Source organism: Corythoichthys intestinalis, chromosome 4 (genome assembly GCF_030265065.1).
Source record: "Corythoichthys intestinalis isolate RoL2023-P3 chromosome 4, ASM3026506v1, whole genome shotgun sequence".
NCBI lineage: Eukaryota > Metazoa > Chordata > Actinopteri > Syngnathiformes > Syngnathidae > Corythoichthys > Corythoichthys intestinalis.
The window spans coordinates 36,981,291-37,005,827 of record NC_080398.1 but is presented as its reverse complement, the minus strand read 5'-3'; the positions used below and the strand labels follow the sequence as shown (position 1 = coordinate 37,005,827).

Genomic DNA, 24,537 nt, shown 5'->3' with positions numbered 1-24,537 from the left:
AATAGACGTCAGTTTTTTTTGCTAGTTGTTTTTAACAAAGCAATTGTCGCTAAGATGATTGTGAAAGTTCAACTCAAAACAACGGAATGAAAATTGAAAATGTCTCCCGTGGATGTTAATACGAAAAGATCACTGATTAACTCACTTTGCTGTCAGTCAAAAAGGGATTCAGCCTCAGACAGATCATCCAATCATCAAGCAGAGAAGCAGGACGTCTGGGCCAGCCAAGCCCCACCCACTGCTCATAGACACCCAGAGACACACAGCGTCCTATGGACGAGATAAACCCAGCCTTTAGCCAATGACTCGTCTCATTTCGCTACACTGGAACAAGGTAAGAAGATAAGAAGCAAATTCTGAACACAGGTTGAGCGTGTTGTAGCGCATATTTAGACAATGACATATACACACAACGGAATACATTTCATCACTTCTTTTTTGACATTTTGGGAGAAGCTGAGCTTCCCTTGCAGTCTTAGAGCAATCAGCACTGGTACAAATCTTGAGAATGGCGCTTTGCCTCGGCTACCATAATTTTCGGACTATAAGCCGCTACTTTTTTCCTTCATTTTGAATCCTGCAACTTATAGTCCAGTGCGACTTATTTGTTGATTTATTTAGGTTAATAGGTCACACTTTATTTGACAGCGGTATCATAACACTGTCATAAGGCCGTCATAATTATGACACGACACTATCATGGGCATTACTGAATGCTTATGACAGATGTTATTTAGTGTCATCCAGCAAATTATGACACGACACTATCATGGGCATTACTGAATGCTTATGGCAGATGCTATTAAGTTTCTTCCAGCAAATTATGTCACTAACTCTATGTCCAGCTCGGATCTTTTACATCCATTCAAAAGTGTGATAATTTGCTGGATAACAGTAAATGACATCTTTCATAAGCTTTCATTAATGCTCATGACAGTGTCATGTCATAATTATGATTGTTTAATGACAGTATTATGGCACCTCTGTCAAATAAAGTGTTATCAAATACCATAACTAGCAGTTAATGAAACAACTGGAACAGTAACTGAAGAAATAATTAGCACAGAACTTGAATATAGATCGTTATTTACATCTGGAGCGCTGCAATGCATGATAGGAGGCATGTTGGACAACAACAGTTTTGACAGCAGGTGGCAGCAGAGGTTTAATGTCTCCACAAGGGAGCAGTGATGGCCAAATGAAATTTCTTGAAGCAATGAAGCTTTACAGCCAATTGGTTCAAAGCTCATGGTGGTTCATTTGGTCTTATGACAGTTTTATGATGCCGCTGTCAAATAAATTGTTACCGGTTAATATCTTTTGGTGTAAATATCCAATAATACAGTGAGGACCGCTGCGGTATATAGTCCATTGCGGCTTATCTATGAACAAATGTTGTTCTGTGTCAAATTTGGTGGGTGGTAGGCTTTTAGTCAGGTGCACCTTATAGTGCGAAAATTACGGTAGTTCCCAACCTCTAATGGGCCACCCAGCACCACATCAAAGAACAGTGTCCAAAAAAGTGGTTAATTCATTTACTGTGTACCAACTTTATGATGTAGCGCAGTGATTCTGTTAGTGTGCTACCACTAAAGAATCACTGTAATTTACACAGTGCATGTTAGTGTAGTTTTCCCCCCTCTAAAATGAGTGTAGAACATTTTGCACTCAACTGGTTGGCAGTGTAAATGCTGTATTAATGTAAAAGTATGAACTGATTTTGACTTCTCTTCTGCCAAGGAATTATCAATGTAAATTAGCATTGTGCTAACTTTGGTACATTTACACAAACGTTGATGTGCTGGTCACTAATGTGCTTCTTCATTCAATAAAATTGAAATTTTATTTGAATTTTTTGAAGTAATTGCATATTATTTTAGTATCATACAGGGAGATTAGAATATTACATTTTCATTCAAGGGTTAACAGGAAGTGACATACCAGGAAGTGAAGAAACAAATTGCACACAAGGTGCAATTGTTTGTTTTTTTCTTCCCCCAGTGTTGTATTTGGTTTAGCTCTTGGTGGGTGGCTTTAAGAGTAAGTTCCACATTTTCTTTTTAACTTAATCTGAAATCTTTGACTCAATTTTGTGTTTTAGTTCATTAATTGGAACTTTTGTTTGATAAAATCAGGAACAAGGCATATGCTGCATGCAAAGTGTACACAACAACAACTCCAACATCAACGGTAATTTTCATCTGTCACTAGGAAACCAGTATAAGCAGGTAAATTGTATTTCTTTTACTCGCTTAAAATACAATTTTGTGGTGTTCATGAGGTTGCTGAAACAGCTGAGCTAATTTCAATGCCATTGACAGCGATAGAAGTCAAATCCATTGTAACTGGGATAGTCCAGTCAAAATGGAATGGACATCAATCATGATGATTGGGAGCCCGATAGTTAACTTGTGAATGTAAAAACTGTTATTGGGGAGCTTGTTAGTTAACTCGTAGGCTGACATTGACAGTGATGAACCAGTTTGTCCGTTTTAATGGAAATAAATAATTCTGATATCCAGTGTTGTCACAGATTACTTAAAAAAGTAATTTAATTACTGATTACACCTAAAAAAAAAATAATGTAGTTACTTTACCGATTACTTCATTATCAAAGTAACTAAGTTACTTTAAAAGTAACTTATCAGTTACTTTTTACCAATTTTTCTCTTTTTGCTGCCTCAACATAAAAATGACAACAAAAAAATGTCATCGCATGTAATTGAATTTTTCACGTAAGGCTTAATCTTTGAGTTAGCGGGGGTTTAATTAGTCGATGGAGTTGATTTCAACCACCATTGACTCGCGCTAGCTTAGCCACCCCGTAACCCTGAAACTAACAAATAACTGACAAACTGCACGGAATTTGTTCAAATCAACTCCAACGACTAAATAAACCCCCGCTAACTCCAAAATAAAGCCTAATGTCAAAAATTCTGAACTTCCCCTTTAAAATAAAGACCTAGCTTTTAAAATATTGTCTATAAAAGTTGTAAAGCAATAAAACACACAAAGAAAATTAATGAAAGGAACAAGAATCCTACAACGTATTTCAGAATGGGTCAAAATCATTTTTCGAGCAGATCATATGACTAGCACCTAAGACACTAGCGTTTGCTTTGCTAAGCCAGAACTACACCTGTGGAGGCAAGATGGGTATTTAGAATTTTTGTAAACCCAAGCTTTCAAACGCAACCAACAACTGAGCTTAAACAGTTTTATACATATGTATATATACAGTATTGGCCAAAAGTTTGGCGACACCTCAAAGGTGGATACTTTGAAGATGTAGAATATAAAACCTGTTTTCAGTTGTTTCACTTTTTTTTTTGCCATTCCACGTTCATAGTTTGGATGTATTCAGAGAGGATTTACAATAGTAGTGAAAATATATAAAACATAAAAATGTTTAGGAGTGTGCAAACTTTTGACTTTTGTTTCAGTCATCAATATGCTTTGCCCCCAACCCCACAAAAGTAAAACTCCGCTTATGGTTACAAATACTGACAATAAAATGTGCATAAAGGCTGGTTACAAACTGTAGAAGTGCTGGCTGTCTTGTTACCTGTAGGCTCTGTTTGGAGTTTTGTCGCGTTGTCCTGTAATTCCAAGTGCTTCCTTGTTGAATTGAATGTAGAGTTTTTAGCGGCCGACAGTCTTTTTCAGCCAGCGTAAAGTTTGCAACGCACGGAGATATTTTTGTCATCTTTACTGGACAGAAATGTGAAGTAATGGCTGTAGTTCCAGTGAGCAAAGGCATCCATTTGCGGTATATATCCTGCCTTTCACTGTTAGCCTCGCTGCCTTGTCAGAATGCTATGTTGTTGTACTATATGACTCAAACTCTCTGCGTAAAGAAAGGCTATCGTTGTCGTTATAGGAGTAAACTCACTCATTCATATGTAAAATTGTTCTGAAAAAAGCCAGAAATAACTGTATTTTGTGAACAGCACTTGATAAAAGCAAGCCTCTTGTCTATGACACTCAAAGAAAAAGTATCTTGTAGTTGTGCGAGTACTCCATATCCTTGATAAGTGCTCTCCGGGCCTCCCATTAGCGTACACGCCGCAGTGCTATCTATTTATCTCGCGATGGCGTCTTAATTGATCGAAGAGCTCTGTAGTGTACTTAACTTCTCAGCTCAGACAATGTGAACAATGCTTTTCTAGCGGAAATACGAGCAGACACCGATGCTTTGTCAAAAGATGTCTTTGGCGGAGAAGCGTGTACTATCGTTTGCAGTAGTCACAAAGAAACAAAGCAAATACTAGCGGCAGCCGGTGCTTAATGGACGTCCTCGCTGAATCAGTCACCGCTGGGCCCCCCTCGGCTCGGCAAGATTGAACACGCCATATGTTCGCTTCCCTCTTGTTTGTGTCATCCGATTTTATACGTAGCTCATTTTTAGATGCCTTTAAATGTAGTTTGTATGAATGTGATCCTGCAATGTTGTGAATATGCTGGAAAACGGGTGAGAAATGTTGTTTGTGAGTCCTATAACGCTGACTAGAAATGGTGTGATGGTAGTACCGTGTTTTTCGGACTATAAGTCGCACCTGTGTATAAGTCGCATCAGCCATAAAATGCCCAACGAAGAGGAAAAAAAACATAGATACCGTATTTTTTGGACTATAAGTCGCAACTGAGTATAAGTCGCACCAGCCATAAAATGCCCAATGAAGAGGAAAAAAAACATATATATGTCGCACTGGAGTATAAGTCGCATTTTTGGGGGGAAATTTACTTGATAAAATCTTACACATAGAACAGATATGCCATCTTGAAAGGCAATTTAAAATAAAAATACAATATAGAAAAACATGCTGAATAAGGGTACAGTATGATAATGTTACATGATGCATGAACAACGAAATGCGAAACTGGCCGGTGTGTTAACGTAACATAGCTATTAAGAGTTATTTAGATAACTATAGCACGCTAACAAGTTTAACAAACCATCAGCCTCACTCTAAAACACCAAAATAACATGTGAAATGATGTAATAATGTGTTAATAATTTCACACATAAGTCGCTCCTGAGTATAAGTCGCACGCCCAGCCAAACTATGAAAAAAAAAAAAAATGCGACTTATAATCCAAAAAATACGGTAAGTTGCGCTGGAGGGGGTGGGGGGTTACTTGATAAAATTCAGTAAATAGAACAGATGTCATCTTGAAAGGCAATTTAAAATAAAAATACAATCGAGAACAACATGCTGAATAAGTGTAAAGTATAATAATGTTACATGATTCATGAAAAACGAAATGAGAATGTACTGTCCTCACCAGGACGCTACGGCTCGGTCCTGGCTATACAGTGAGCTAAACTTCCAAATAACGATGCTGGGCGTCCGTAGAATTTGCCAACTTTACTTTGGCTGTCGTTATGACACCATCATTTGAAGAGTGAAACTAAAAATAGAAATAATACAAATCAATTTCGTCCTCGATACCAAACAGGTAAATAAATGATAATTAGCTGCTATAGACCCTACCCACCGACGTCACAAAATCACGTGCTCGCTGTATGGTTCCGCCCACTTGTCCGTCATTTTGTGTCTGTATTATCAATGGTCTCAATTGATCGAGCAATTTATAATGCATTTCATGGAAGACCCGGTGCTTTCGGATGCCGTAAACTCACTTGATGCGTTGCATAAAAGGCGTTATGTGGAAAAGCTTCAGTTTATCCATTCGCCAGATCCATATTTGATGCCTAAATCGATGTTTTTCGACCCGCTGTCTCCGCCGTATATGCCTGACATCTGCTAGCTACCCTGAACTGTACAACTATCTTGTCCACACAAAATCAGCCTATTCTCACGAAAGTTTGAAAAACTTTAAGAGCTTGGAGGCTTATAAATACTTCGTTGCTGGCTGGGTGAAACAGGTCCTCATCCACGAAAATTCGGCAGGAATCTATCTTGTGCTTGGAAAGGTGAGTTACGAAATTTTCAATTCAAAATCTTTTGTTCTTCCTAACATCCACTGTCAAGTCTAATGTATTTCATGTCATTTGTCAATGGAGTTAAGGCTTTTAATGTTTATATGGTTTAGCGATAGCACTCTCACTACATACATACGTGTATGTTGTCGGCGATTAGCCTAGCAATGATCTTAATTGTGGTTGTCAGCCCAAAACCCTCTAAATATATATTAAATGCATCTTACCAGATATAAAATGACTACTACATAATCTGTGGTAATCGTTTGGAGCCCAGTTTTCTCGTCGAATTGCAGCAGCCATCTCGCTCTCTTCTCTCCGGGTCTCTCGGAATCCGGTAGAACTTCAAGTCTCTCCGTCTTCTCCGTCTATCTTCTCTGTTATTGCAACCGACCGCCACACACGCCTTCACCATTTTGATTATTAATGTTAACGAGCAGAAAAACACGTCGTAAATAGGAGGAATGTACGTAGCCGTAACAGGGAAACATGATGTGTTGACGGACAATTGGGCGGCTCCAGTCAGGAGGAAGGAGTTGTGACGTCACGTGGGTAGGGTCTATTACAGCAATGACACAAACGGTTAGCATGCGTTCGCTAGCATTAGCACATCGTTCAAACAACCACACAACTGGCTCTAAGTGTCCGATCGCAGGTGGAAAACACACAACAACAACAGAAAAGATGATACACGCAGGCGCTGCCTCTGTAGAGATATTTTACAAGCATAAACAATGAACATAGGTTCCGTGTTTCTCTCTCTCTCATTCTCCCTTTCTCACCCACTAGCTCAGACGCTGCGTAGCTGTCCGCCTTCTTCTGGCGTGTGCGAACGTGGCCACAGCTATTAAGAGTTATTCAGATAACTATAGCATAAAGAACATGCTAACAAGTTTACCAAACAATCATTGTAACTCCAAAACACCAAAATAGCATGTGAAATGATATAATAATGTGTTAATAATTTCACACATAAGTCGCTCCTGAGTATAAGTCGCACCCCCAGCCAAACTATGAAAAAAAACTGCGACTTATACTCCGAAAAATACGGTAATTTGGGGAACATTTGTAGACAAAGTAATTGTAAAAACAAAATAAAGAAGGATAAAACTTACTAATGTATTCAATTTAATTGTGTTAATCGAAAATATATATTTTTTTAAAATTCCTTTAAGAGATCCGTTTTCAGAGTCGGGTGAGACAATAAATAGTAAAAATTTATAGAATAATCATTGGGGGATCAATGATTAAAGTTATTTATACAGCATCTTTTACTGCAATTTTTTGCTTCAATCTTTAAACAGGGATACTAGTATCTTTTTTGGCACTAGCTGAGGTCGGATTTGTAACCAAATGATTTAAATTAAATGTTATGTTTCACCATCAAATTATCATCAGTTTTATTGATGCCCATCATTAAGCCATCTTCACCACTTGGAGCAATGCTTCCACTAGCCTCCTGTAAACACTTGCATCAGGCATGCCCTAATGAATTTTTGAAGTGATTAACAAGAATGGTGGAGCTAATCATTTGTGAGTCTTATTAAGAAAATGGTTTGTTCTGGTTTCGAAAGTTTTTTTTTTTTTTTTCAGCGATCTTCTTAAACTTTTGATCAGGTGATACTTTTTCAAAGTGCTTTTTAAATCACACTCCTCCTTCTTGCCTTTGCACATTGTAGCTCTACTTGAAACCTCATTGAGATCCAAGTTTGTAAAATGCAAATTCATGCAATTTGTCAACTGGCCTTAAGATTTGGATCAGGAGTGTATAAGCTGCTTTTCCCTTGGAGACAAATTCCATCAGTAATTAAGATAATAAATTTTCCTGGAAAAAAATCTAAAATGTAATTAAAATATGAACTGTTTCTGATATCAATATCCAGACAGTTAGCCATTTAGAGTGATAGAAATAAATTATTACAGGCATCTCCTCTCTTCTCTCTGTCTGTGACGTTCACCTTATGCTTAGCTATTATTAGTTTTTAGCTTCGTTAAGGGAACACCCGGTAACTTTTCAGTTTTGGTCAATTTTAACGACGCCTGTGGACAAAAGCGGTAGTAATTTGCTTTAAGGAAGACTGCGTTTCTCATGAGGACCAGCGCACACCCGCACAGTGTCGTAAAATCCTGGTCTCCCGGTTGCCTGCAAATGGATTAAAGCGGCTGTGTGAAGGATGAATAGTAATAAAGTAATGAATCCAGTTGTGGCTAAACAATAGCATTTGACAGTTAGCAACCGTGTGGCTTAGTGTGGCTAAACTCAAACTTGTCATCGCCTGCTCATTGTCGTAAAATCCTGATCTCCTGGTCACCTGCAGATGGATTAAATGACATTTCTGTTTCCAGCAGCTGTGTGAAGGATGACTAGTAATAAGATATGAATCCAGTTGTTGCTAAGCAATAGCATATGACTGGTAGCAACTGTGTGGCTTAAGGTTAGGAGTGGACGGAACCATTTTCAGAAAAGAGAGGGGTGAGAGAAAGATTCTAATATTTCAAATTTAAATAGCACATTTTTGCGTGACTATATTAAAGTGCCTGTGACACGAAAAAGCATGTTTATTTCATAATACACGCGGTATTTTATGCTCCTTATGAAATGGACTACCTGGATGTGTGAAGAAGCGATCGATATATTTATAAAAAAAAAATTTTTAATCCCTTGGTACGAAAATGACAGGCTTCAGTCTTGCATTGAGGAAGAGGGTGCTGTGACGTGTACGGAGGAAGGAGTCCACTATACAGCCGTATTGTTGTATGAGAAGGACTAAGGATTCATCTGATTTTACGGATTGATACGTTTATTTTTCGCATCACGCCAGCCAGACGGCTGCAGAAAAATCTTGCTGTACGAGGGAGAGGCGTGTGCGCCTTTTTGGGGTTTCAAAAGGTTCCCATTCACCGGTGGATATTGGCCAAAACAAGCCCTACTACTGTGGGACCATTGGATTTACAAGGAAGTGAGTAAACATCGTGTTTTGTATTATGTCAAATACTGGGATCATTTTAATATGTTGGTGGAAGGAATGGCTTGCGGCGGCTTGTCGCACATCCCCCCGCCGGGAGAGCACTATAACGGCTTATTGCCCTCTTCATATGCCCGGGGTTCTGTCAATTTTTCCAAATGATCAGAAATTGCAACTTTGTGTTAAAAATAGCCGTGAATACAGCAATTACAAAGTAAACACTACACACTTTCTTTACATAAAGGACAACTTACGTTTGATCATGGATGGGCATGTAAAAAGCTCTCCTCATACACATTAGCTGCACAACAACTGCAGCCGCTCTCGTATGACTCTCGCTGTTTACGTCTTCGCCGTGTAGTAAAGCATGATTTTGCCATATCCATGTTGACCATTTGGCAGCTACATGCTCCTCCGACATCAGCCGGTTTGCTCGGCGGTCATTGTCCAGCTGCTACCCCGGCGAGCTCTCCTGTCTGTAGTAGCAGGGGAACGAGCTGTAAATTGCTCTCCGCCGGGCGGGTTGCCGATCGGCGAAGTCAATCGACAACCCAGTCGTCATGTGAAATGATCCAGGCTAGTCATTTTTATTTTAAAGAAATGGTCACACATAAACACAAATGTGTTTCACTTAGTTAACCCAACACTGGGCTGGGCCGTGTCTCCTAATCACGTACTGAGCTGGAGAGCACCAACAGGCCAACACATACACAAAAAATTTCTTGAAACATTACGCACAACAAGGCACTTTAAAACTGCCATGCGAGCTAAAACGCTCAGGAAAAAAGAAATGATCAATGGCATTAAAACATTACTCACTGCCATTTTGATTATCGTTTCTGACTATAAGTCACGCTTTTTATACAGTTTGGCTGGGCCTGTGGCTTTTACTCATGTGTAATTTATAGCCCCCCAAATACGGTACATTTCTGCATCGCTGCTAAACTTGTAATGATTGTCTCTTGTCCCACCTCAGCGCTCCGCCAGCCCACTCCACTTTCCCACTGCCCGGCTCAGCCATTTTTAGCAGTGGTAATTTTCTCAGCGGCGAAGTTGGTCAGGGATGAAGACTTCTATTAAGCGCAATGTTGTACACGGAGGGGATTGCGGACCCATAAAGCAGCGTCTTGTCAGTCTCCCAGGTGAGGTGTACCATGAAGAGCACAGGGCCTCAAGTCCTCCCAACAGATTTGCACCAAAAAGTTTCACCGCCCACAGAGGAAGAAAATAACTTCTTCAACCTCTCTGCTCAAAGTTTTGTTACTAAGTTTATATTAGCAAAATGCCCGATAGGCAGAGTATTCAGCAGAATTCTCCCTTTTTTGTATGTAGTTTGATCATTTTACTATTCAGGGCTCCAGACTGCAACCAAATGGTCCCATTTTGCAACTAAAATCAGAGCTAGTGCGAGTATTTTTTTCATCTACTCACACATGCGCGGCCAGTAACATTGCAGGTTTTTTGTTTGTTTGTTTGTTTGTACGGCTAGTTGGCGGTAATCTAATGAGCTGTTTTGCCAAGGGAAAATACAACAGAAGAAAAAAAAGGTGGCGATGTGTGAAGACCCTCCCGACTCGATGCCGAGCGAACTGGAATATATAAAAAATGTATAGTGGAAAATTAAACCATTAAAGGCAAGGCAAGGCAGATTTATTTCTATAGCACAAGTCAACACAAGGCAATTCAAAGTGCTTTACATCACATGTAGATCATAAAAATCACATTAAATTATGAATAGGAAAAAAAAAAAAAAACTACTACTACTAATAATAATTGGAATCAGCAATGGAGATAATGCACAAGAGGAATAGAAAGCAAATAGATTGAAATATATAGACTGTTATGGATATGCTGTGCTAAACAAAACCGTTTTTAGCCCTGATTTAAAGGAGCTAACAGTTTGAGCATACTTCAGACCTTCAGGTAACTTTTTCCAGAGGTGAGGAGCATAATAACTAAATGCTGCCTCACCCTGCTTGGTTCTTGCTCCTGGAACATACAGGAGACCGGTTCCAGACGACCTTAGGGGTGTAGATGTTTCATAGAAATCTAACAAATCAGGCATGTATTTTGGTCCAAAGCCATTAAGTGTTTTGTAGACAAGCAGTAGTATTTTATACTCTATCTTTTGACTCAATGGAAGCCAGTGTAACGATTTCAAAACCGGTGTAATTTGGGCCAGTTTCTTTGTATTTGTGAGGACTCTGGCTACAGCATTCTGTACTCGTTGCAGCTTCCTGACTGATTTTTTTATCAAGACCTGTAAATATACCGTTGCAATAGTCCAATCTGCTGAAAATTAATGCATGCATAAGTTTTTCCATGTCTTGTTGAGTCAGAAGCCCCTTAGTTCTGGCTATATTTTTAGGCGGTAATAAGCAGATTTAGTGACAGACTTTAGATGGCTATCAAATTTCAGTCAATAATTACGCCAAGATTTCTGATTTGATTTGTAGCTGTAACTAACATTGTGCTAAGGTGCCTGCTTATCTTTGACCTCTCCTTTTTTGGCCCAAAAATGATCACTTCTGTCTTCTCCACATTTAACTGAAAACAATTCTGGCACATCCATTCATTGATTTGAGGAATGCATTTACTCAGGGAGACTAAGGGACAATAATCATGTGGGGACACAGAAATGTGTGTCGGTGTGATAGATGTCATACTGTTCCATAATCTGGGCTAGGGGAAGCATATAGATGTTAAATAACAGTGGTCCAAGAATTTACCATTGAGGGACTTCACATGTGAATTTGGGTCGTTCTAACTGATGGTTTCCGATTGACACAAAGAAATCCCTATCATGTACCGTATTTTTTGGACTATAAGTCGCGTTTTTTTCATATTTTGGCTGGGGGTGCGACTTATACTCAGGAGCGACTTATGTGTGGAATTATTAACACATTATGATATAATTTCACATGTTATGTTGGTGTTTTGCAGTGACACTGATGGTTTTGTAAAGTTGTTAGCATGTTCTTATGCTATAGTTATCTGAATAACTCTTTATAGCTATGGCCACGTTCGCGTTCTGCCTTTGGCAGTGTATGTTCAATTGTATTATTGACTTTTTTATCTTGAAATGGATGCATTTAGTTTGTGGCGCTTTCACGCCCACGTGAGGGCACACTCGCACTTGTTTACGTGAAGAAGAGTGCTCACACGCCAGAAGAAGACGGTCAGCTACGTAGCCCTGTGTGAGTGAGTGGGCGAGTTAGCGAGAGAGAATAGACGGCTGCGAACCTACTTTAATTGTTTATGCTTTTAAATCATCTCTACAGAGGCAACGCCTGCGTGTATCATCTTTTCTGTTGTTGTTATGTGTTTTCCACCTGCGATCGGACACTTAGAGCCAGTTGTGTGGATGTTTGAATGATGTGCTAATGATAGCGAACGCATGCTAACCTGTTACTTATTACTAATAGTACCTAATTATCATTTATTTACGTTGATGCGAACCTGTTTTCTATCGAGGACCAAATTGATTCAGCAAATTATACGGACGGCCAGCATTGTCTTTTGGGAGTTCGCTGTATAGCCAGGACCGAGCCGTAGCGTAGGACAGTATATTCACATTTCGTTGTTGATGCACTGTACACTGTACATTTATTTAGCATGTTGTTCTCTATTGTATTTTTATATTAAATTGCTTTTCAAGATGACATGTCTGTTCTATGTGTTGGATTTTATAAAGTAAATTTCCCCCAAAAATTCGACTTATACTCCGGTGCGACTTGTATATGTTTTTTTTCTCTTCGTTGGGCATTTTATGGCTGGATCGACTTATACTCAGGAGCGACTTGTAGTCCAAAAAATACGGTAAATAAGATGTGAACCACTGCCGAACAGAGTCAGTAAGCCCTACCCGCTCTTCCAATCTGGTGAGTAGTATATTGTGATCAACCGTGTCGAATGCGGCGCTGAGATCCAATAGTAGCAGAATAGATGATTTGCCTGCATCGGTATTCCGACGAATATCATTCAGGACTTTGATAAGCACGGTCTCGGTGCTGTGTTGTGGCCAAAATCCAGACTGAAATGAGTTAAAAAGATTGTTTCACATCATAAAAACCTGGATCTGTTCGAACACAACCCTCTCGATAATTTTCCCCCGGAATGTCAGATTTGATATTGGCCTATAATTACTAATGGTTGAGACATCCAGATTAGGTTTTTTTTTTTTAAGAAGAGGTTTTATTTCTGCAGTTTTAAAAGTCTGTGGAAACTCTCCTGTTTGGAGAGAAGTATTTATAATCCAAAGTATATCTGGGGCTATGCAATGAAAAACAGTTTTGAAAAAGTTTGAAGGAAGGATGTCAAGGCAGCATGTTGTGGGCTTTAATTTGGACACAATTAACACACAGGCACACAGGCATGCAATCGCTTTCACTTATATGTCTTTTTGGACTGTCAAATTGAGAGGCTTCACCTGTCTCAGTCACTGTTATGTCTCCCTGGTCGTCTCCGGTTGTGGTTTCAGCTTCCAGGAAATATACCCGCCACCAAATCATCATTACATTATCGGGGAATATTGGAAAATACAATGTCAGGGGATTAATCAACAGTTGTTCACTTTATTTTGTGCAGTTTCTTGAACATAAAGTAATTATTTTTATTAGATGAAATGTCAAGTCAGTTTATGATAACCAATTTCGAGTAAAATGCATTATGAACCTTCAAATGATAACATTCAAGTTGTATACAGTCTCTCATGAATCCACTAAAGTATTACGAGGCATCATAAGTCACTGTTTTGCAAAGCAAACATCTAATAATGTTCTGCAAACCGCAGATTCATTAACGTAGCAAGTTCTTTTTTTTCTACTTGCTCTGATAGACTGCCACTGAAGATCTCTTAGGGAATAATGAAAATAAATGAGATTGTAAAAACAACAAAAAAACTTGACCTTTTTTGATTTTACAATAACACAGCAGTTTCAAGTTTATATAAGTTACACCACCGCTTGTTTTTTTAACATTGGCCAGCACAAAAAGGTCACAATGCAAATCAATAGACATTAAACACAATGACAGGACACTAGTACAATGAAAATTATAGCAATTGGTGGGAAAGTGTATAATGACGCCTGTTCTGTTGTTTGGGTTAGTGCAGACTTTGATTAGCAATTCTGGCTGCGGTGACATATCTGTTAATCCGTAATAAAAATGAACTTCAAAGTAACCTATGTTTTAAATTACCTGTTAACTCTTTAATTCTCTAGGTTCCACGTGTGTTCGTTTTCATAAAAGCACTCCAATAACAACGACATGTTCAAAATCAACAATTTACAGCACGCTGGGTCAGAGAGCTACCTGTCCTATCCTTAAAGGGAACCATGGAGGTCTTAAAAGATAAACATCATTATGAGTTAGAATAATATTTTTGTTTTTATACAGTTTGTAAAATTAGTTTAACTGGTATTTCGCCATTCATTGTCACCGGGTTACGCTTCCGGTCTTCCAGAGTATGACTCTAGCGACATAAACATATCATCTGTTCAGCCCTTTCAATTTGAACCCGAGGGAAACATTAATGAGCGTGACAGCACTGTCGATATGTCACAAAACGAGCAGCAAAAGCAAAATGAACAGGGAAGACAGGATGAGACGAGAGTAAGGAAAAACCTATGTTCTGCCAAAATGTGCTTCACCGGCGAAACGGCCGAAGAGGCAAATTTGACACCCAGAGTACTACCGTGCGCTTTCAGCTTGTTTTGTTTAGATGCATATGGACATACTAAAGATGCCTCAAGAAAATGCTTAAACATAGTAATGTCAAATAAGGGTGGTTTAACTACGCTACGTGACTAATGTGGTCAACAGATCAACAATCTGGTTTAAAGCTACTACAAGAAAACACAATGTTTAAAAAAGTATGACAGGGAAACACATGCAAAAAGTATTTTGAGGCAATAAAGTGTAATAAAAGACTCAATAAAAACACAAATACTAAATACTCGCCACTTTTAACCGATGTGCGCATGTGTTGGATGTCACGCTGCCTAGGAAGGAATTGCAGAACGCCGGTAGCGTTCGTGTAGTGACAGTGACAAACTACGTCATCACCCCGAGCGTCCATTGTACGCATTAAACATGGTGCCCTCCGTGGGTCAAAACATGTCCAAATTAACAGGAAGTAACCTGTAAATGCCCTAAAATGAACCGGAAGTGACCAGTAAATGCCCACAAGACTACCTCTGAATGCTCTGGTTCCAGTGCCATTGACAGCACTAGACGTCCAATCCAGTCAAAATGAATGGCGTACCGCAAGCAATACGTCACTTTTGCTCAATAATATTCATGACGTTAGCAATTGTTGCTAGGCGGGTCAACCTCCCGTTTGTCCCCAATAGCAAATGAATGGAAATTGTGTACGAACGAGATGTTTAGTTGGCTAAACCTACCAATTCTGTCTGAAAATGATGTCCCTGGTGCCAAATTCACTGGTAAAGATTCACTGGAAGAACATACAAATGTTTAGTTAAAGAGATGGCTTGAGTGTCGAGACAAAAGGGAAAAAGAGCCGGCCTGATCCAGAGTTAGCTTTTTTATCGACACCTTTTTCGTGTGTGCATTGCCTTCTGACACTGACAATGACATTCTCCTGTTTTAACAATCTATCCTTTACCACCATATGCCCTGTCTTTCTTATACAGTCCCTGACAAAAGTCTTGTCGCTTACCCATTTTGTAGAAACAATTGCTGATAACCTGACTTTTAATTATTCAATTGGTTTCAGAAATGGCTCATATGAAATCTAAGACCCTCCCAAATGATGTTGAATGTACAAAAATATATTTGTTTCACTGAAAAAAGATTCATCATTTAATGAACACATAAATGTCAAATTTTGGCAAGACAAAAGTTTTGTCGCCTACAGAGAGCAGTGTAAAAATTGAGCAAAAAATGTACTTCAAATACAAAAAATATGTTTCATAACATAAGCGAATTGAGTAGTGGTGCTGTGAGATCCAAATGTAATATTTTGTATGACTTCCATGGGCTTGAAGGACTGCATCCATGCAGTTCGACAAGGATTCATACAATTTATTGATGAAGTCATCAGGAACATCAAAGAAAGCAGTCTTGCATGCCTCCCAGAGGTTATCAACATTCTTGGGTTTCATCTTCCATGCTTCCTCTTTCATCCTACCCCAGACATGCTCAATGCTGTTCATGTCTGGTGACTGGGCTGGCCATTCTTGGAGGATCTTGATCTTTTTCCACTGCAGCAGAGTTCCAGGAGAACTGGTCACCTGAAGTCCATGTGTCAACCAGAACAGTCTGTCGAATTCTGTCTAGAAATGGCCTCCATGGTCGAATCAGTGCCCAGAAACCAGCATTAAACAAAAGACAACCGTGTGGCATATGCCAAGGCCCACTGCCTGTCAAAAGGATGGACGCTGGAAAAGTGGCAAAAGGTGGATTTTTCAGATGAATTACACCACAGTCGCCGCAAATATTGCAGGAGACCTACTGGAGCCCGCATGGATCAGAGATTCACTCAGAAAACAGTGAGGTTTGGTGGTGGTAAAATCATGGTCTGGGGTTACATCCAGTATGGGGGTGTGCGAGAGATCTGCAGGGTGCAAGACAAAATAAATAGTCTGAAATATCAACAAATCTTAGCTGCCTCTTACATTCCTAACCATAAAAAGGGACAAATTCTGCAGCAGAATGGTGCTCCATTGCATACTTCAATCTCTACCTCAAAGTTCCTCAAGGCAAAGAAGATCAAGATCCTCCAGGCCTGGCCAGCCGAGTCACCAGACATGAACATCATTGAGCATGTATGGTGTAGGATGAAATAGGAAGCATGGAAGACGAAACCCAAGAATGTTGATGAACTCTGGGAGACATTCAAGACTGCTTTCTTTGATGTTCCTGATGAATTTAACAATAAATTGTATTAATCCTTGGTGAACCGCATGGATGCAGTCCTTCAAGCCCATGGAAGTCATACATTATATTACATTTGGATCTCACAGCATCACTAATCAATTCGCTTGTTATGGAACATATTTTTTGTATTTGAAGTACATTTTTTTGTTCAATTTTCACACTACTTTCTGTAAGCGACACCACTTTTTTGTCTTGCCAAAATTTGACCTTTATGTCTTCATTAAATGATAAATCTTTTTTCAGTACAACAAATATATTTTTGTACATTCAACATCATTTGGGAGGGTCTTAGCTTTCATATGAGCCATTTCTGAAACCAACTGAATAATTAAAAGTCAGGTTATTAGCAATTGTTTCTATAAAATGGATAAGCGACAAGACTTTTGTCAGGGACTGTATATTATATCCTCTGGTTGTCCTACGTCTATGACTGTTCTTTTTGGCAATTTACATTGCTGTTTTTGTGTAGCGATCGCAAATGCTACTCAGTGACAGCCAACGAACTTTATTTTTTTCATTAATAACAAATCCATGCAAAAAAAAAAAGTAAAACATATAAAAATGGCTTACTTCTTCATCCTCTGAAGGACCATTACCCCCAACAAAATGTTTATTACATATGAAATGTGAATGGCTTCACCTTGCTGGCATTAAACTGGTCTTTTGGACGTCAGCGCAAGTTGATCCATCCTTCACATTTTTTCTTCCAAGTTTTCGGTTTCGGGAAACGTATGAAGAAAACAACCTTCATATGTGGTAATGTCTAGAGTCGTTTCTACAAGTTCCATAGCAGCACTGTTTGATCAGCATGTTCTCTTTTGAAAGATTACTGGACAAAACAAGCAGAAATAACATGAGTTGTATACGAGGGTGTGTCTACAATAGAGCCTAGTTCGGGCCTAAAAAATCCAGCCCGACCCGACACGGCCCGCTGGTATTGAGGCCCGACCCGGCCCGAGCTCGATCACTTAACTAGATTTGCAGGCCCGAGCCCGAAAAACCCGATTTTTTTTTTTTTTTTTTTTTTGAGTGACGCGGAAAAAACGCAGCAGCAGCAATTTATTTTCATTTCTTCGAGTTGGCAGAAAAAAACGCAAGTTTTCTTAATGTTTAAATAATCTACATATTTTTTTTAGAATTATCAAAGCATTCACACAACGAAATAACGCTGGCAAAGTTTGTTAAACATATTTCTGAGTGTGTGGGACATTGTTCTCACATGGACGCGCCTCTCTGACAAGGAGAGGGAACAGGAGAGGGCGGCGCCTCGGCCGTGCAGCGGGAGGACAAGAAGAAAAAGCGGCCGGCGCCACGGCGTTCGTGCACACGCACAAGCAAAAGCGCAATACAGAGAGCCTGCTCTCCATTTTTTAAATTTATTTATTTATTTTTTTTTTTTTGAGTGACGCGGAAAAAACGCAGCAGCAGCAATTTATTTTCATTTCTTCGAGTTGGCAGAAAAAAACGCAAGTTTTCTTAATGTTTAAATAATCTACATATTTTTTTGAGAATTATCAAAGCATTCACACAACGAAATAACGCTGGGAAAGTTTGTTAAACATATTTCTGAGTGTGTGGGATATTGTTCTGACATGGACGCGCCTCTCTGACAAGAAGAGGGCGGCGCCTCGGCCGTGCAGCGGGAGGACAAGAAGAAAAAGCGTCCGGCGCCACGGCGTTCGTGCACACGCACAAGCAAAAGCGCAATACAGAGAGCATGCTCTCCATTTTTTTTTTTTTTTTTTATAATTTATTAGTCCGGCATGGCGGCCCGACCCGACCTGACCCGAACGTGAATGCATAAATTGTGGGCCCGACCCGACCCGACATTCGGGTCGGGTCGGGTCGGGTCGGGTTCGGGTTCGGGCACAAAATCTAACCTCTAGTCTACAATGTCCCACTTCCGCGTTACGATGGCGACGCACGGTCTAAAAATATTATTCATGTGATACGCTATTGGACATCTAGCGCCGTCAATGGCAGCCAGTAAGCTAATGTACACACAATTCTTGTTGAAGAGTTTGGTAGCAACCTGTTGGTTATTTTTGTAAACAGTGACACATTTTTAAAAGGATACATCAATTCTTGGTGGGTGAATAACGATAAACTTCTGGGCTACAAAGCATCGCAAATATCACCTTTTTAGTAAAATAGTCACACCCCTAGTGACGATATTGCACCTTTTATAAATTCACAGTCAATGTTGACATGATACTATAGTTTAAGGAGTTAGTGAAGGACAGAGCTTACTAAATAGCAAAACGTGATCCAGGTTTGGACGTAGGCCAACAGCCGAAGAAGGAGGGTTATGATTCAGAACCTGCTGGGCACTCTAAGCCATTTGGTCAATTTTCTGGTACGACAAGTTTGAGCTCAATTTTCTGGAAGGACATTTTATTGAGAGATGAATTTTCTGGCAGGAAAAGTTTAAGTTTAATTTTCTGGAAGGCAAGTTAGAGTTCAATTTTCTGTAAATGATGAGTTGGAGCTGGAAAGGCAGATTTTGGACCTTTTTATAGGGCTGAAACACTTTTGAAATTTAAAATGTCATTTTTGAATAGCCTTTTTGCAAAACTCACAAGTATTTATCCTCACCAGTAGCGGAACAAATGTGAACAGGGCCCAAGTGCAGTGTTGCCAACTCCTCTGTAAGGAAAGTAGCTATTGGTTGTCCTCACAGTTGCGAGAATTCGCTAGATTACGGCATTGAACCAATTTGCATAATTGGCAATTTGCATGTCATGTAATTGTAATGAACACTGTAGGAGACAGGAAAAACGTCGTGGGAGAAGCAAAAAATAAGTTTAAAAAAACACCCTAAACGTGTTTAGAACTACAAATGAACCCTAACCCTAAGTTTTTTTAACATTGCCAAATTGAACCAAAAATACAATAAAGCGCATTAGAACAAAAAAATATTGTAATTGTTGCTGGATCTGTCGATTGTCACTTTTAACAAAAAAAAAAAAGGTCTCCAAAAGGCTTTGGAAAGTTGCCAGATTTAGTGAGAAAGTTGGCAATACTGCCCGGGTGTGATGGACAAAAATGAGACCCCTGAGTGTACCACTCAGGGTGGTTGGGGGGTGCAAGAGGACAATTATTCGCGGGCACCACACTTTCACAGGCCCCTCAAGACGATCGCCCTGTGTGTGAGGTGAAATTGGAAGTGCAAGTGGCTCCTCCAGACAGTCAGCCAAGCGACTAGATATTTTAACTTGAACACTATAACAGTGGTTTTCAAATGGTGTGCCGTGAGAAATTATCCAATATCGCATTTTGTTTTTTACATTGTCGGGCGGAGTTGCAGTAGGAAGGAAGAAATAGATTTAGGCTACGCCTAAACTAGGACTGATAATGGCCTTGAACGTGTAATTAGTTGGACAATACAGCATGTCGGCTACACTAGTATGCCTATTATCCGGATTAGTTGTTACACGGATAATTTAGGCGGGTAACATTACCCGCCGCCTAATATAGACTGCTGTCTCCGTACAACAATCGGATACTAATGACTTCTTCCAAACAAAAATCACTGACATTCACCAATCCCTGACTCACCACGGAGCTGCAGTTTCTGGGACTGATCCTGTTCCCTTTCATGTTCCTCTCATTAGCACCCTCTCCTCATTTAGCCTTCCTTCAATCCCGGCTATCTCTGACATCATCACCAAATCCAAACACACTACCTGTCACCTTGATCCTCTTCCCACTGCCCTCATCAACACTTGTCTTCCCTCAATAGCTCCCCTCATCACTACTATCATTCACTCTTCACTTACATCCGGTACGGTCCCTCTATCTCTCAAAACTGCTTCCATCACACCCATTCTAAAGAAACCCAACCTGGATCCCACTGATTTCAATAACCTCCGCCCCATCTCCAACCTACCTTTCATTTCCAAAATTCTTGAAAAAAAAGTTGCGTCCCAACTCCATAACCACCTAATTACCAATGAGATTTACGAGCACTTTCAATCCGGTTTCTGCCCCCTCCATAGCACCGAAACAGCCTTACTTAGAATTACAAACGACCTCCTCATAGCATCCGACTCCGGTTTATTATCAGTTCTTGTCCTCCTCAACCTCACTGCCGCCTTCGACACAATTTCCCATACAATCCTTCTCGACCGACTCTCCTCCGTTGGTATCACCCACACACCCCTTTCCTGGTTCACTTCCTACCTGTCCAACCGCACACAATTCGTCAAACTTGGCCCCCATAAATCCAGTTCCCTCCCTGTCTCCGCTGGCGTGGCCCAGGGCTCTGTCCTGGGGCCGCTCCTCTTCATCATCTACATTCTCCCCCTTGGTTCCATCTTCCGCAAACACAGCATTCACTTTCACTGTTACGCGGATGACACCCAGCTCTACATATCCTCAAAACCAACCGCCTCCCTCCCACCTTCCTCCCTCACCCTCTGCTTGGATGACATTAACTCCTGGTTCTCCTCCAACTTCCTCCTACTTAACAGCTCCAAAACAGAAGTCCTCCTAGTTGGAACCACCGCAACGCTCTCTAATGTCCATAAGTTCTCTATTATCATCAACAATTTACCGATCTCTCCTTCGTCTCAGGTTAAGAGTCTGGGTGTCATCCTCGACAGCACACTTTCCATCCGGTCACATATCAACAGCATCATCAGATCAGCCTATTTCCACTTTCGCAACATTTCTCGCCTCCTCCATCCTCTCACCCGCCATACCGCTTCCACCCTGGTCTGTAATCTAATAACCTCCCAGCTTGATTATTGCAACTCACTGCTCTTCGGTCTCCCTAACAAGTCCCTCCAGAAACTGCAGCTTCTCCAGAACTCAGCAGCACGCCTCATCACCCCCATCCTCCGTCAACTTCATTGGCTTCCCGTCAAACAAAGAATCAACTAAAAGATCCACATCATCACCTTCAAAATACTCCATGCCCTGGCCCCTCCCTACCTTTGCAATCTTCTCCGTCTAAACAATCCAACCCGTTCACTTCGCTCTACCACTATTCCTCCCCTCTCCGTCCCCCGTGTCCGCCTCTCCACCTTTGGTTCCAGAGCTTTTAGTCATTGCGCTCCCAAGCTCTGGAACTCCCTACCCCCTGATCTTCGCGGCATATCTACCCTATCACTTTTCAAATCTAGACTGAAAACACACCTGTTCACTCTTTCTTACCCACTATAACCCCTAGCTCTTTATATTTTTACTTCTTTTTATTGTGCTTTTAATTTTTTTATCCTTTTAATACCTTTTTATCATATTGTGATTCCATGTCTCTTGTGAAGTGTCTTTGTGTGTTTTGAAAAGCGCTCTAGAAATAAAATGTATTATTATTATTATTATTATTAATGACTAACCCTAATGCAAGCGTACCTTGCAGAACTGGGGGGGCCTTGAACCCACCTTAAGCGTAAGTGCGGACAGGTATAAAAATAGTCGACAAAATACCCTTGAGAAAATTATCTGTCCTAGTGTAGACGTAGCCAAAGATCTTGGTCGTGTGCAGATGAGCGAGGTATTGCTCGTGTCGCGTTCACAAACTGCATGGATTTCTAGCCATCAGCCACCTTGCTGTCCGTGACAATGTGGAACCCAGCACGTCCACTCGTCAAGTGGCGATATACACGAAAGTGTCCTTTCCATTTTATCCATATGTGACGACCATCAATCCTCCCCCCGAGTTTTATTTCAACACATTGTTGAGGACAGCAAGGTGGCTGATTGTAAGAAATCCAAGCAGTTCTTGAACGTGACACGAGCCAACAGCGCCATGATGCCAAGCAAGCTTAAACGTCATCTCAAAACAAAACACCCGTCGCTTCAAACAATGGACTATTATTTTCCGCCTTTTTGAAAACACAGAGAAACGAGCAACTTTTTTGAGAAAAATTACGAAGGTAGATGAGAATTCTGTGGTGACCCTTCATTCTGTGTTTATAATTTACCCATGAAACTAATGCGGGGCATGCTGTGTTCTGAGGGGGAACTTTTTGTCACGCGTGTTTCCGGCAGAGTTACAAGAGACACGAGCGGCCTAACACACAAACTCAACCAGCGACAAGACTCAACAACATTATCTGCTACAGTGGTGACCCCGAGGTGCCTTGCTAAAGTCTCAGAGGCATTTTACGAGTGGTTTTCTCATTCGAGTAGATCTTCTCAGTGGTTCTGTCATTGGAAATAACATAGGAAGCTCAGGTGGTTGTGTGGCACTTTGTTTTTGTTCTGTCATTGGAAATGGTACAGGAAGCTCAAGTTGTTGTGTGCCACTTTGTTTTTCAGCTCCAGCATCCTTAGATTGACTCTCTGTAGCTGTATGAGCCTTTAGCAGACTCCGAACTGTAGCGGATGATGTTGTCGATTCTTGTCGCTCGTTGAGTTTGTTTGTTACTCTAATCTCTTGTAACTCTGCGACAAAAGCGCGCAACAAAAAAGGTTCCCCCTCGGAACACAACATGCCACACATTAGTTCCATGGGTGAATTATGAACACTGAATGAAGGGTCACCACATAGCCCTCGAAGCCAGTTAGCTTGTTGCTGAACTTGTTGCTAAATCCAAGAAGTGTCACAGTGCGGCAGGGACATTATCGGCTTTGTGTTCATCTAAACAGGTTTCACATCGAGCAAATATAAATAGTGCCCTGTGATTGGCTGGCAACCAGTTCAGGGTTTACCCCGCCTACTTCCTGTAGTTAGCTGGGATAGGCTCCAGCACTTCTGTGACCCTCGTGAGGAAAAGCTGCATGGAAAATGGATGAATGAATATATGAATGAATAAGTATAAATACTAAGAAATTAATTCATATTTAAATATACTGTACAGAAAGTAATTTTGAAATATTTTTGGTTTGTGGTGTGCCGTGAGATTTTTTTCCAATGTAATAACATGCCGTGACTCAGAAAAGGTTGAATAACACTAGCTCCGCGCCTCATCTTACTTTTCTGTTTGGCCCTCCCCTCACCCAACCATGCCTACTTTACACCTGCAAACTGTGCCCCTGTGAGGCTCAGGCCTGGGTGCGGTCGCATCTCCAACTCCCCCCCCCTAAATTCTGTCTCCATTCCTTATCCCAAACAAGAATGATTTTACCCTTTTGTGTTTCAAAACAACTTTTTTTGAAGACACATTGCAGAGACGCATCTTCCAGCCAGTGACAGTCATTTGAGTTTAATCACCATGCCCTAGATGGGCTAATCACATTAGTTTTCAACTGTACTCGGGGTCAAAGTAACATAATTATGGAAATATATATCACATTACTTGATTCAGACACTCTTGAGTTCTACTGTCTCTTCCTTTTAATAAATGTGATGTTTAATCCGTGTAAATGTAAAGTACATAATAACTTCAATGTTCTTCCACGGCCTTGACTCAAAAATGAGCCGCGCTGAGATGCGAAGCCATTCCGCCCACGTAACTCCTATAATTTGCTTGATAACCTCTAGTGCCGCGCTCACCGTCTAACATCCCCAGCAAGCCTGCTACGTATTGTAAACAACGGTGATTAAAGGCCGTTATCTCATCTGCCGTTTGACACTTGTATATCTGAACCAGAGTTCTAAGAAAACGCGGAATCGTCGGGCAATAAATCTTGGTCGTTCCGTGTGGTGTTTACGTTTGGATTTTCAGATATCTGCCTTTGCGAAAGATGTCAAACTTGATGTCAAAACATGTTTTTTTTCCTTCTGACTCCTGCTGGGATATGGTGGATTGACTGTCAGCAAAGCCCACAAATGCCAGC

At 40.5% G+C, this 24,537-nt stretch overlaps 1 long non-coding RNA gene across 2 annotated transcripts in view; it reads left to right on the top strand.

Annotated features, from left to right (window-relative positions):
• Positions 1 to 1,969: 1,969 nt before the first annotated feature.
• The window catches only part of LOC130915449 (uncharacterized), a 115,762-nt gene continuing 93,194 nt past the window's right edge, over positions 1,970 to 24,537 (top strand). For both annotated transcript variants that reach the window (XR_009063092.1, XR_009063093.1), the window contains exons 1-2: positions 1,970 to 2,040; positions 2,136 to 2,228. This is a non-coding gene — a long non-coding RNA (uncharacterized LOC130915449). The remainder of the gene's footprint in view (positions 2,041 to 2,135; positions 2,229 to 24,537) is intronic.